Raw genomic sequence first — 12215 nt, forward strand, 5'->3', positions numbered from 1 at the left:
CATGGGTTCCATCCCTCATCCAGGAAGATCCCACATGCTGCAAAGCAACTGAGCCTATGCACCACAACTCTTGAGCCTGTGCTCTGGAGCCCAGAAGCTGCACCTATTGAGCCCATTCGTTGCAGCTACCAAAGCCTGAGCACCCTAGAGTCTGTGCTCCACAACAAGAAAGCCACCGCAATGAGAAGCCCGAACACTGCAGCTGGGAGTAGACCCGGCTCGCTACAACTGGAGGAAAGCCCGTGCCACAACGAAGCTCCAGCAAGCTAAATAAAGAAATAAACTTATATAAAAAAGGTGCACCCCAAGGGGCTTTGCATCCTTAGGAAGAAGTGTGTATCTCTGACCATCCTGCTTCTTAGTGTAGGATGTTAGGGGCTGTGTGGCCTGGGAGGTCAGAGTCAGCAATGGGAACCAGGGGCAGTTACGGTTGGTTTGGATCCTGGGTAGAGACTATTTTCTATAGGTCTTCTGAACTTGCAATAGGTCAGGGCTTCCAGGTATTTGTAGCCAAAGATCAAGGCAAAGCACAGAGGTGGATCTTGTTCCTGAATAAGGCAAGAAACAGGTGTGGAAGGTGAAGGCTTCAAGGAAGGTCTTACACACCAAGTCTTCCCTTCGGGCACAAGGCAAGGGTTTTCACTGTGGCAGGCGCTTTCCTCCTAGGAGCCAGGCTGTCTGCTTCCAGGCCTTTTTCCCTGTGACATCTGCTCGAGCAGCCAGGAGCCGGGTCGTAAGCTTCCTTCCTTGCTTTCTTCTGTGCAGTGAGGTCCGGAGGCAATGATGAAGAGAACACGGGTGGGAGAACGTCGCATGTGCAGAGCTTAAGTGCTGTCTTCAGGGCTCAGGAAAACGTGATTCTGTCTGAGCAGTTTACTGGCAGTTTTGCAACTCATCCCCCTGAATTAGGGACCGAATGAAGTCATTAGACTCTAATCAAAAGCAGCTAATCAGGAGCCAGTGGGAGCTCCACCAATTAATCGCGGCTGGAACCCAATGAGCTCAAGGACCCAAGGCTGGATGAATAAAAGTAATGCAATTAAATATCAGTGCTATGCGATGCTGCACAACTTCAAGAATGGGTTATGGGCAACTCAGCCTTTCCTGTCATATGAGAATCAGAGATGCTGAGATGTGGATGGGTTGGGGAGACACTTTGAAGCTTGCCTGGAGCTTTTCGGAGGTAGAGATGTATGTAAGCAAAAAGTGGGAGAATGTGAAAAAGAAGACAGACATGGATTTTTGTAGATGTGACAACATGGTAATAATATGGCAAATATAACATAGCAATATGACTTGAATTATTATTATATGTGATAAGTCCTCTTCCATAGTGTTTAAATAACTTACACCCAGGACCTTTGTTGAGGTGTCCTTCTCTACATCTAAACTATGAAGATTGGGGTTGTTTCAGATGTGGTCTCTTGTTCCACACCCAGAATAGCACTTGGCACATGGTAGCTGATAAACAATTACAGACTTATTTCATTAATTCAGGGCAGAGCAAGGATTTGAACTGAGATTTTTCAATTCTAGATTTTGCATGCCTTTTCCTATACCACTCAGACAGAAGCATTCAGTGTCTTGATCTAATCAAAATAAGTATTGTTAACTGTTAGCATGCTGTAGTCCACGCCCACTTCAAGTGGGGAAAGTGTTGATGTACGTTAAGTTGAGGGCATCTGTGCATTCTGGTTAAGTGTCTGCTGTGTGCATTTTAGAATGATTGAATATCTTTGTGTGTGTTGTGTAGAGAAGAGGAATTCAGTGTGTCAATACATGTTTGTTCATATGTTTTACTGGGGTGTGTACTGTGAAAGTTGGAAATTTAAGACAACTATAAGATTTGCCCTATCTCAAATATGCCCTATTTATATAGAACACTGGAGGAGGAAACGGCAACCCACTCCAGTATTCTTGCCTGGAGAATCCCATGGACAGAGGAGCCTAGCCGGCTATACAGTCCATGGGGTCACAAAGAGTCGGACGCGACTGAGTGACTTTCACTAGTATAGGACATATTTGAAAATGAAGTGTGTGTGTGTGTGTGTGTGTGTGTTTGATTGATGATTACACCTGCAAAACAGGTGAGACCCATGGCTGACCCAGGAAATCCAGAATATTTTAACACCCATATGTGTGTACATGTCGTGTATGTTTCTGAATGGACATTTGTGTGTATTTAATTTTGTGTGTATTGGTGTCAAGAATTCATAAGAATAAAAGAGGACTGGAGTGGGTTGTCATTTCCTTCTCCAGGGGATCTTCCCGACCCAGGGATCGAACCCGGGTCTCCCCATTGTAGACAGATGCTTTTACCCTCTGAGCCACCAGGGAAGCCAACAGAGCAGTAGAAGTTGTGAAATTATTCAGGTCTTTCCAGGTTGTAGGTATATAATAGAGGCATTAATAAAATTAACAAGTAAGAGCAGGTCAGCCACAAAAAGATGTGTTTTTCTTCTTCTTCTTTTTTTTTAAAGCAGATCAATGAGCTGAGAAAAGAGGCCATACACATCTTATGGTGACAAAAACCTATATGGTTAAAAAAAAAAAAAAAAGTGAGCACAGACAGTGAGGAGGAGAAATGTGAACTACATTGTGCTGCAGAGTGCCTTTCATGTGCAACATCCACTCTCCTGTGTCCTCTTTATGCCTCCTGCCTTGTTCCCCACGAGTAACTCCAGCCTGTGATGGCCAAGATAGCTGAGACCTTTCATCCTCTTACTGCCACAGTTTGGAAAAATAGCTCAGCGTGACCTCCGTCATGTAAGGGACCGAAAGAGGCAGCTGGAGGGAGCTGGCTGCTTCATTTCAGGTGATTCAGGAAAGAAATCCCAAGGATGCTCTTGGCATCCTCACTCCTTTTCAGAGAGTGCTGCCCCTGAGTCCTTGGTTGATACAAGCACCCCCTGGGGCTGGGAAATCCACTTGCTTAGTTCAGCCTGGCTTTGCTGGGTGTGCCACAGAGGTTGGAATAGTGTTCTTCCTCCTACTCTGCCTCTTTGGTGCTGTAGTTTCTCAGCAGCTCCATGCCCCCTAATCATCCCTTTTTCATGCACACTCTATGCGTTCATAGCAGTGGAGCATCTGTGACTGTTTCTAACTGTTACGATACTGCCAGTAGTACTAGCTATATGGTAGGCCATTGGAAGGTGGAGTTTAATCACTTCCCTTTGAATCTGGACCGGCCTCAGTGAAGTATTTGAACAGGAGAATGTGTCCCAGGCAGCTTTCTGCAACTTCTGAGGCTGTCTCATAAGAGTTTCTGCTCAGACCCCTTTCCTCTCTGGGAACCAAGCTGCGAGTCTGTGAGACGCTCACATCCTTGGAGAGACCACTGTGGCTCACCTTGTCTTTGTAGGCACTCTGGTCTACAGCCTGAGCTAGCAGCTGGCTGACAACTGGCATCCTTTCCTACACAAAATGCCACCCCAGCCCAGGTGCCAGACAAGCGAGTGAAGAGGCCATCCTGTGCGTGGATGTGCCAGTCAGTGTCACGCAGACAATTTGCCCAGGTGAGCTCTTCCTGAGAAAACTGATGCTCAGAGTAAAGTGGTTGAGAGTGTTAAGTTTTGGAGTAGTTTCTTACACAGCGATTGATAACTGGAATAGCAGTGTTAGAAATAGCTATGATATACTGAGCCATTGCTGTTTGTCAATGACCATTCCTAGGCATTTATATACATTATTTCATTGTATCTTCACAATAATCTCAGGACTTTGGAGCTTTTATTATTCTCATTCTCCACATGAGGAAGTTGCGGTGAAGAAACTGTCTTAGATCACACAGCTCCTAATTAGCACAGATGTAACACACTAGACTGTTTTTGCTTAGTCGTGTTTGACTCTTTGTGACCTAATGGACTGCAGCATGTCAGGCTTCCCTGTCCTTCACCATCTCCTGGAGTTTGCTCAGACTCATGTCCATTGAGTCCGTGATGCCATCCATCCATTTCGTCCTTTTCTTAACTATCTCCCTCATTTATAGCCCTGTCAATGTGTGGGGACTTTTTTTTTTTTTGCTTGGAATAAACTCCTCAATCACTCCACTTGAACTGATAAATTCCTTCTGATCCTTTATGGCCTAGCTCTATAACCATATCTTTCATACCCCAATCCATGTAGATTTCCTGTAGCAGGTACAGAAGCACCACTAGTCTTAATGGAATGAAAACAGACAAATTACTAGACCTCCCCAAGGTTCACTCTTCTCCTCTGTAAAATCAGCTACAATGACTTCCTTATGTTTGTTGTGAAGATTAAATGGGGTGAGCGATGCTTAAACCGGTCCTATACGGAGGATCAGGAGGCACATGCTAAGCGTTATCAAAGCGGTGCTGCAGGCTGGGAGGACACACACCGTAGCCGGCCACCTTTCACTGTGCGTGTCTCTACCTGGACAGTTGCCTAAGGCACCACTTGCGTCCTCGAGGAGTTCATTGTTCAGCAGAATGGAAAACAAGCAAAAGAACCAGTATGTAAATGAGAGTCACAACAGGGGAGAGGGGGGCACAGCGCGTTTGTACCTCAGAAAGGGGCCCTCAGTTGCTTTGGGATAACAGGTTGTGAAGGATTCCTTGGCCCTGAAATGAGCCCTGCAGGATGCGAAGAAAACCAGGTATCCCAGATAAGAACGAGCTTGAGCAAAGGTGCGAAGGCATCCTACGGTAGGAATTATGGGAAGATCTCCAAGTGACCTGGTTCCTCAAAGGCAGAAGAGGATTCAGGTGAAGGTGGCCTGAGGCAGAGAGGCGGGAGAGCCAGTTAGAGAGAACACTGACTTCCAAGCTGAAGACTTTATGTTCGGGTCAATGAGAAGCTGTCAAAGAGTTTAGAACAATGAATCAGATGAACTGATCTACGCGTAGAACAATTGCCTGGAGGACTGTTTTGGAAGGGGCAGAACAGGAGGTAGAGAGAGGGACCAGAGGATTTTGTAATATTCTTTAAAAAAAAGGTGATGACAGTGTAACCCATAGGCAGGGCAATGGGCACTGGAGAAATGCCAAAGGGAAAGAAAGAAGAAAACTTGGTGACTGGTTGGCCAAGAGGAAAAAAGATGGGGAAGGATTCTGAGTTCGTACCTTGATTTCCGACTTGGGTGATTTAAAATTAAGACTAAAGAAGGAAGGTCAGCACCCCTCAACCCTCCAGGGAGGGGCCGTGCTATGGGGAGGACAGTAAGTCCCACAGCCTCCAGTGTGGGAGTCATGGGCCCGCAGGAGCATCAGTCCAAGCACTGCAGTAGATCCACTTCTATAATTAAAGCTGAACTCTAATTGTGCCACACTGGCATAATAAGTGTGGCTTTTAACAATGCACTGCTGGAGTGAAGTTGTCAGAAAAGCTGGGGGCGGAGGAGGTAATCTGTGAAACTTCAAAGAAGAGAAGATTGAAGCCATTTTATGTGGCTGGAAATGAGTCATTTGTCAGCGATGCCAATGTGTTGTCAGCTCCACAGGGAGAGATGACTGGGCACCCTGGGGGGAGGGCTGGTGAGGGTGTCAACCTCCAGTCACCAGAGGCCAAGTGTGGGGTAAGAAGTGTCAGTCACATCACATCCCTGTCCTGACCTGGGTCAGAAGGAAACCAAGGTCATGTCAGAGCATTTAGCTTCGTAACCAAGGAACCTTGTAACCTGCCTCTGTCAAGAGGGAACTGATGTGCTCAGCATTATCACAGACAGTTCAGAGCTTTAATTCCCCAGGAAATTTGCACTTTAAAAGAACAGTGAGAGGGCAACACTTTTAGGAAAAAGAAAGTGAAAGGTAAGAGTGAATTGGTGGTACAAGGGAAAAGGGGCTTCTGAGCAAGGTCAGTTGAAAGAGGCACCTTGCGGGTAAAAACCCTTCTATCCATTCAGTTGTCAGGGTTTGGGGTCCAGGGGGAGTGGGGGATACCTCTGAGCCCAAACAGCTTGGAAGCCATTTCTGGGAGCGATAACCTGCTCCGGATGCAGGAATCCTGCTTTTTAAGCCATTGCATTACCTGTTGGTCCCCTTCACATACAGGCTGTTTATCCATCACTCGGGCACTTGAGAGGCAGCCTCCTCCACAGTGGTCTTCCTGCTTCCATCGCTCTAATCTAATCTGTTTTTCCTCTGTGCAACCATGGTAATAGCTTTAAACTTAAACGAAATCTTCTTCCTGCTCATGGTGTCCTCCCGAGCTGCATGCCCTGGTCTCTTCCAACCTGTACAATTTCGGTCTCAAGGTGACACCTCCTCCCTTGTTCTCTGCATTTGCCCTTTTCGGTTCCTTGAACACCCTGAGGTTTTGCCTCTCTGCAGATCTTTGCACAGGCTCATCGCTCTCTTAATGCCTCTTTATCCTTTAGCTTAGTTTAAATAACACTTCTTCAGAGAGATACTTACTGAGTCTCAAATTAAGTTGCCCCCTGCCACACTCAACACATAGATTGTTCTGTTCCAACATTTTATCTTCTTTTGTAAGATGTGTGGTTATTTTGTTGTTATGATTATTTATATTTTGAAGTTTCGTTTTGACTGTGAACTCTAGAAGAGCAAGGATAATGGTTGTGTTTTTGCCACTGCATCAACATGCCTGGAACGGTGCCTGATATAAACGCCCCACAAATATTTGTCACATGAATAAAGGAAGGAGTGAATGAATAAACAGTTCTTTGGTAATTCTGATGAGCAGAAATCTCAGGACCCCGTGTACCAGATAATGTCACAGAAGTACCAAGTAGCTTGTGTAGGCAAAGGGACGAGCAAGGAATTGAGAAAAACATATTGATAACTTTCTGGCCCCTTACAATTGTGTCTTGTTCACACTTTCTGCAGCAGGACAGCTTTGAGGGGCTGAAGTTACAGAACACTCTCCATTAGACCAGTGGTTCTCAAACTCTCCAGAAGAGCTTATTAAAACTCAGATTAGAGGGCCTCTCAATGTTTCTGATTCAGTGGTCTCGGGTGGGCTTTGAGCATTCCCAGGTGATATTGATACTGCTGGTCTAGGAGATCATTAGGTCATAGACTGTATAGGGCGAGGACTCTGCTTTTCACATTTATTATTGTTACATACAGATGCTCTTATAAAAGCACATATATTTTTTACATATACTTTCACATAATATTTTTTGAATAAATGAAAGAAACTTGGTGGCCACCTGTGCCCACCCTCTAATTGTATCCATGGGGCTAAGTCCTCTCCTCCTATTCATCTCTCTTCTACATCAGATGATCAAGACTATCTCAGCCTCCCATCCACTTGACTTTCTCTGGGGACTTGTATCTTCCACAATCCTCCCAGAGAAAAATGATCTATTCTTATTTTTTTTTTCACTTCTATTAAGGCCTTATGGCAGAAAGCGAAGAAGAACTAAAGAGCTTCTTGATGAAAGTGAAAGAGAAGAGTGAAAAAGTTGGCTTAAAACTCAACATCCAGAAAACTAAGGTCATGGCATGTGGTCCCACCACTTAACGGCAAATAGATCGGGAAACAGTGACAGACTTTATTTTGGGGGGCTCCAAAATCACTGCAGATGGTGACTGCAGCCATAAAATTAAAAGATGTTTGCTCCTTGGAAGAAAAGTTATGACCAACCTAGACAGCATATTAAAAAGCAGAGGCATTACTTTGCCAACAAAGGTCCATCTAATCAAAGCTATGGTTTTTCCAGTAGTCAGGGATGGATGTGAGAGTTGTACCATAAAGAAAGCTGAGCGCTGAAGAACTGATGCTTTTGAACTGTGGTGCTGGAGAAGACTCTTGCAAGTCCCTTGGACTGAAAGAAGATCCAACCAGTCCATCCTAAAGGAAATCAGTCCTGAATATCCATTGGAAGGACTGATGCTGAAGCTGAAACTCCAATACTTTTGCCACCTGATGCGAAGAGCTGACTCATTTGAAAAGACCCTGATGCTGGGAAAGATTGAAGGTGGGAAGAGAAGGGGACGACAGGATTAGATGGTTGGATGTCATCACCGACTCAATGGACATGAGTTTGAGTAAACTCCAGGTGTTGGTGATGGACAGGGAGGCCTGGTGTTCTGCAGTCCACGGGGTCACAAAGAGCCAGACACGACTGAGCCACTGAACTGAACTGAAGGCCCTGACGATACCAATAAGCCTCTTCAAGTTGTAGTGTTAATGAATAAAAACAGACCAAGATGCTACTTCTCTAAAGAGAAATTATACTCTGATATCTAATTGAATGTTTGTATCCAGCAACAGTGTTCATAGAGGTGGTCAATCTCTACGACCGTAGCTTGGTGGCTGAAATAAATGTTCACGTGCACGCACGCATGCTTTGTTGGTTAGTCATGTCCAACTCTTTGCAACCCAAGGACTGTAGCACACCAGGCTCCTCTGTCCATGGGATTCTCCAGGCAAGAATACTGGAGTAGGTTGCCATTTCTTCCTCCAGGGGATCTTCCCAAACCAGAGACTGAACCTGGGTCTCCCGCACTGCAGGTAGATTTTTTACCATCTGAGCCACAAGGGAAGCCCTAAATGTTCACACATACTATTAAAAATGTTTTATTTAGCAAGTCTTTTTAATATAGCATCTAAAAGATTGTGGGGTAGGTGATGATGAGAAGAAATTACTTCTCTGAACTTTAGAAACATTTGCATGTATGATGTTAAGTGGTGTGTTTAATAGCATCTAATCTATCCACAAGGATCTTTATTGAGAAAATATTTTGGTTTGGTAGGTAGATTTGCCACTTGTACCTGAAAAAAAATAAATGCACACGTACATTTAAAAGTATGGATGAAGGCAAAGATGCATGTGTGTAATTGTTTTTTTTTCCATGAAATTACAGTTTTTCCCATCTTACCCTATAGACTTCATATGAAATAAGTTTTGTCCTATTCAAAGTGACTTATCACAACCTGCATTATCTGTTCTTATTCATGTTATATTGTATCACTTGCCTCATGCTCATTAAATAAGCATTTAGTAACATTTCTAAAGAATGATGACTGGTTGATCAACTTGGAAACTACTGGGATTTAAAATAAATTTTTTTTTAAATGGCAAAGTATCACTATCCCTGAATGATTCACCAGGCTGATTTAATTTTGTCTCTCCCATACTCTCCTGTAGATCTACCCCAAATCCCTGGCTGAACAGTCCTAGAAATTGATGAAATGTTCTACTCTGTGTCACAAAGACACACAAAGTTCAATTTCAGCACTGATCCTCTCATCTACAGGTTTGGTTATACTTAGGGAAAATCAAATATTTTCTTTCCTCTTGAACCAGATAGATATTCCTGACAGTGAGAAAGAGAAAACAAATGCACTGAACACATTCTAACTGCCAGGTACTGTCTGTGTATCAGTAACGATCCTCACACTAATGCCAGGAGATAGATATCATTATTCCTTTCAGTCAGATTAAACAAAAAGCAAGGGGAAAAGGAAAAGAAAAGGAGTGAAACCATATGTTTGAAATCACATATGCAGAAAATGGCCAAGAATAAAATCAGAAACAGGTTTGTTTGTCACTAAATGCCATGCATATGTTTGAATAGGCTCATTGTCTACAGCAGACCTGATGGTGGCTACATGTCAGCTTTGGAAACAACAACCAAGAAATGTAAGTCATTGGAAATAGCCTTTCATTTGTTTAATTCCAAGGAGTCTGTGTAGTATCTTCTCTACTAATTTCAAGATAAGGAGTTGATACTACTATTCGTCAACTTCTCTGAGTTGTCTTCCATTTCCTTCTTTTTCTTTTCATTTTATCTAATTTTGAGGATCAAATTCAGTCCTTCTAACCCATGAATTCTCCTCTGAAGTTAATGGAAGTAACTTCCTTCGTTCTATTACCCCAGACTCCTGTGACTTCAACTAGCATTTAACATTTGGTGACTTAACTTACACCTGTTTTTTTTGTCCAGGGATATTAGAGTTGATGGGAGAGATGTAGGAGGCTGAAATTTAGGATCAAATCAGTGACATAAGTTTCTTTTCAATCTCTGATTTCCTTCCCAGGAGAGAGAAGAGAGGTAAAATTATTTAATTGGTATATTCCAACCAATTCTCTCTGAAGTTCATTCCTCTTCTGCTAAATAAATGGGAATAAAAAGATTTTTTTTGCCTCTTTTACAGAGCTAATGTGAAGTTCAAATGAGACAATATAAGGAAAAGTGCCTTAAAAGTCCTATAATTAGTATAATTGTTAGGGCAACAGCAAAAATTACAACAAAAATCCATGAATCCATGAACTCACTGGAAAACATCTAAGTTAAAACTCTTAGGAGAATGTCCATGGATATAATATATGCATGTTATGTTTATTCCTAAATTCCTAGTAAAGTCTAATTTATTTATACGTCTTAATATTTTGGAATCAGTAAATATTTAAAAATAAATACCAGACCATTTTTAATAGATTCTCTAGTCAATAAAGATAGAAAACAAAGTTACCAATGAGGGCAGGAAAAAGATGGTTTAAACTATTCAAGAAATCAGACATTATTCAAGAGCTCATAAAATCTATTTAGCTGCATCCAAATCCTTGCCCATAATACACAAATCATTCTTATTTATATTCAGTCTTGGATATTGCAGTAAATTTTCATGTACTAAAGTGGCATTTAAAAACATAGTCTAAACCCTTCTTTTCCCAACATTGGGAATTTTAAAACATCAGCAAACTAGTAGGACTTCATTTTCCCCTCTGTAAAATTAGGAAGTTGAACTAGATGAGGATTAGAAAGAACACGGCAAGTTGATCCAACACTGTTCACCTCCTTGCTCGTGGCAGGCATCACTAATGGAAAGAGCGCTTTCTCACTGAGCTAGGAAGTAGCCTTGGAATCATTCTTTCCTCACTGCTCCCGGCAGTTGCTATTAATCAATTGACACTTAGCTACGGTAGGATTAGATAACTTCTATTAATAAAATTTCATTGTTTAACTCTGACATTTTCAAAGTGTATAAATGCAATGAGTTGTCTAACTCCTAAAATTCATTTTGTTGAAAGACAGTCTGTTCCTGTACTCCAGAAGGTGTTGACAAATTTCAGTTGGTACTTCTCATTCAGTTGTCTATCTTCTCTGGTCCTCATTCCGTGAATGGTACCGGTGTCTCTCAGGAGGAGATGCCAAGTAAATGAAACAGCCCAGCAGGAAATCCTGTTTGGCAATTCTAACAAGGCTTGAAGAATCGGTTTCCTCATTAGAAACAAGGGGAAGTTTCCTATCTGGTGAATATGCAAGTTCTGGGCACTTATCTGATGGGGTAGCTTTGCCTGAACAAAATACTGAGGCATAAGGAATGCCAGTGGAAAGCAAATGCTTGGTAATGATAGGACCTAACATGTACCTTGCAGGAGATAAAAATTCCATTTCCGTGTCATGCTTTATCTGAGTTAACACACTTTAGTCCTGGGAGTAGGAAGACATTACCTTCTGAACGAAGATGATCACTCTACAGAATTCCTACTATGCACCTTCATGCACATCATTTTATATGAAAGTGGAAGTGAAGTTGCTCAGTCGTGTCTGACTCTTTGTGATGGCATGCCAGGCTCCTTCTCCATCCGTGGGATTTCCCAGGCAAGAATACTGGAGTGGGGAGCCAGTGGGGAGCCAGTAATTTCTTCTCCAGGGATCTTCCTGACCCAGGGATCGAACTCAGGTCTCCCACATTGCAGCAGACTCTTTACCAACTGAGCTACGAGGGAAGCCCAACAGTCTAGCATATGCCAAAGATCATCCCAAGCTGAGGCATGGATTCCCCACCTCCCATCTGTCACTGGCTAAGGGCTATGACATAGATGATGGGGTAGCAGGTGGAGGACAATAAAACTGCCTGGCATTTCTGGCCTCTGCACAAGGTCTAGGAAAGATCCGGATGGAGTGCGGGTACCTTTAGGAGAAAGAGCCCATTGCCTCCTAGCTAGAAAGTGGCATAGCAGGACCAGCACTTTTCATCTGTCATCTCATTTTATTCTTGTTAAAACTCTATGATATAGATGGTAGTATTTTTACCCATTTAACAGATGAAGAAACAGAGTTCTCTGGGGATTGTAACTTGCCCAAAATCACACAGGCAGTAAGTGAAAGAGTCAAGCTGTGAACAAGGCAACCTAACTCAAGGGTGAACATGACTCTAGTTCTCAAGGAGCTAACAATTAGATCTAAAATAAGGGCAGTATAAAGGTGAAAAAAGTATTCTGGGTCTGGGTGGACCAGAGACTTCACAGAGCAGCGGAAACATAGGGCAAGGGGCTC

At 43.0% G+C, this 12215-nt stretch overlaps 1 long non-coding RNA gene across 1 annotated transcript in view; it reads left to right on the forward strand.

Moving 5' to 3' along the window:
* Positions 1 to 9011, forward strand: part of LOC147367883 (uncharacterized) — a 29311-nt gene extending 20300 nt beyond the window's left edge. Inside the window, exon 2 of the long non-coding RNA XR_015169338.1 lies at positions 7319 to 9011. This is a non-coding gene — a long non-coding RNA (uncharacterized LOC147367883). The remainder of the gene's footprint in view (positions 1 to 7318) is intronic.
* The last annotated feature ends 3204 nt before the right edge of the window (positions 9012 to 12215 follow it).

The sequence above is a fragment of the Bos grunniens genome, chromosome 8, assembly GCF_055505025.1.
Source record: "Bos grunniens cultivar Pamir isolate PY7600 chromosome 8, Bosgru_T2T1.0, whole genome shotgun sequence".
Lineage (NCBI taxonomy): Eukaryota > Metazoa > Chordata > Mammalia > Artiodactyla > Bovidae > Bos > Bos grunniens.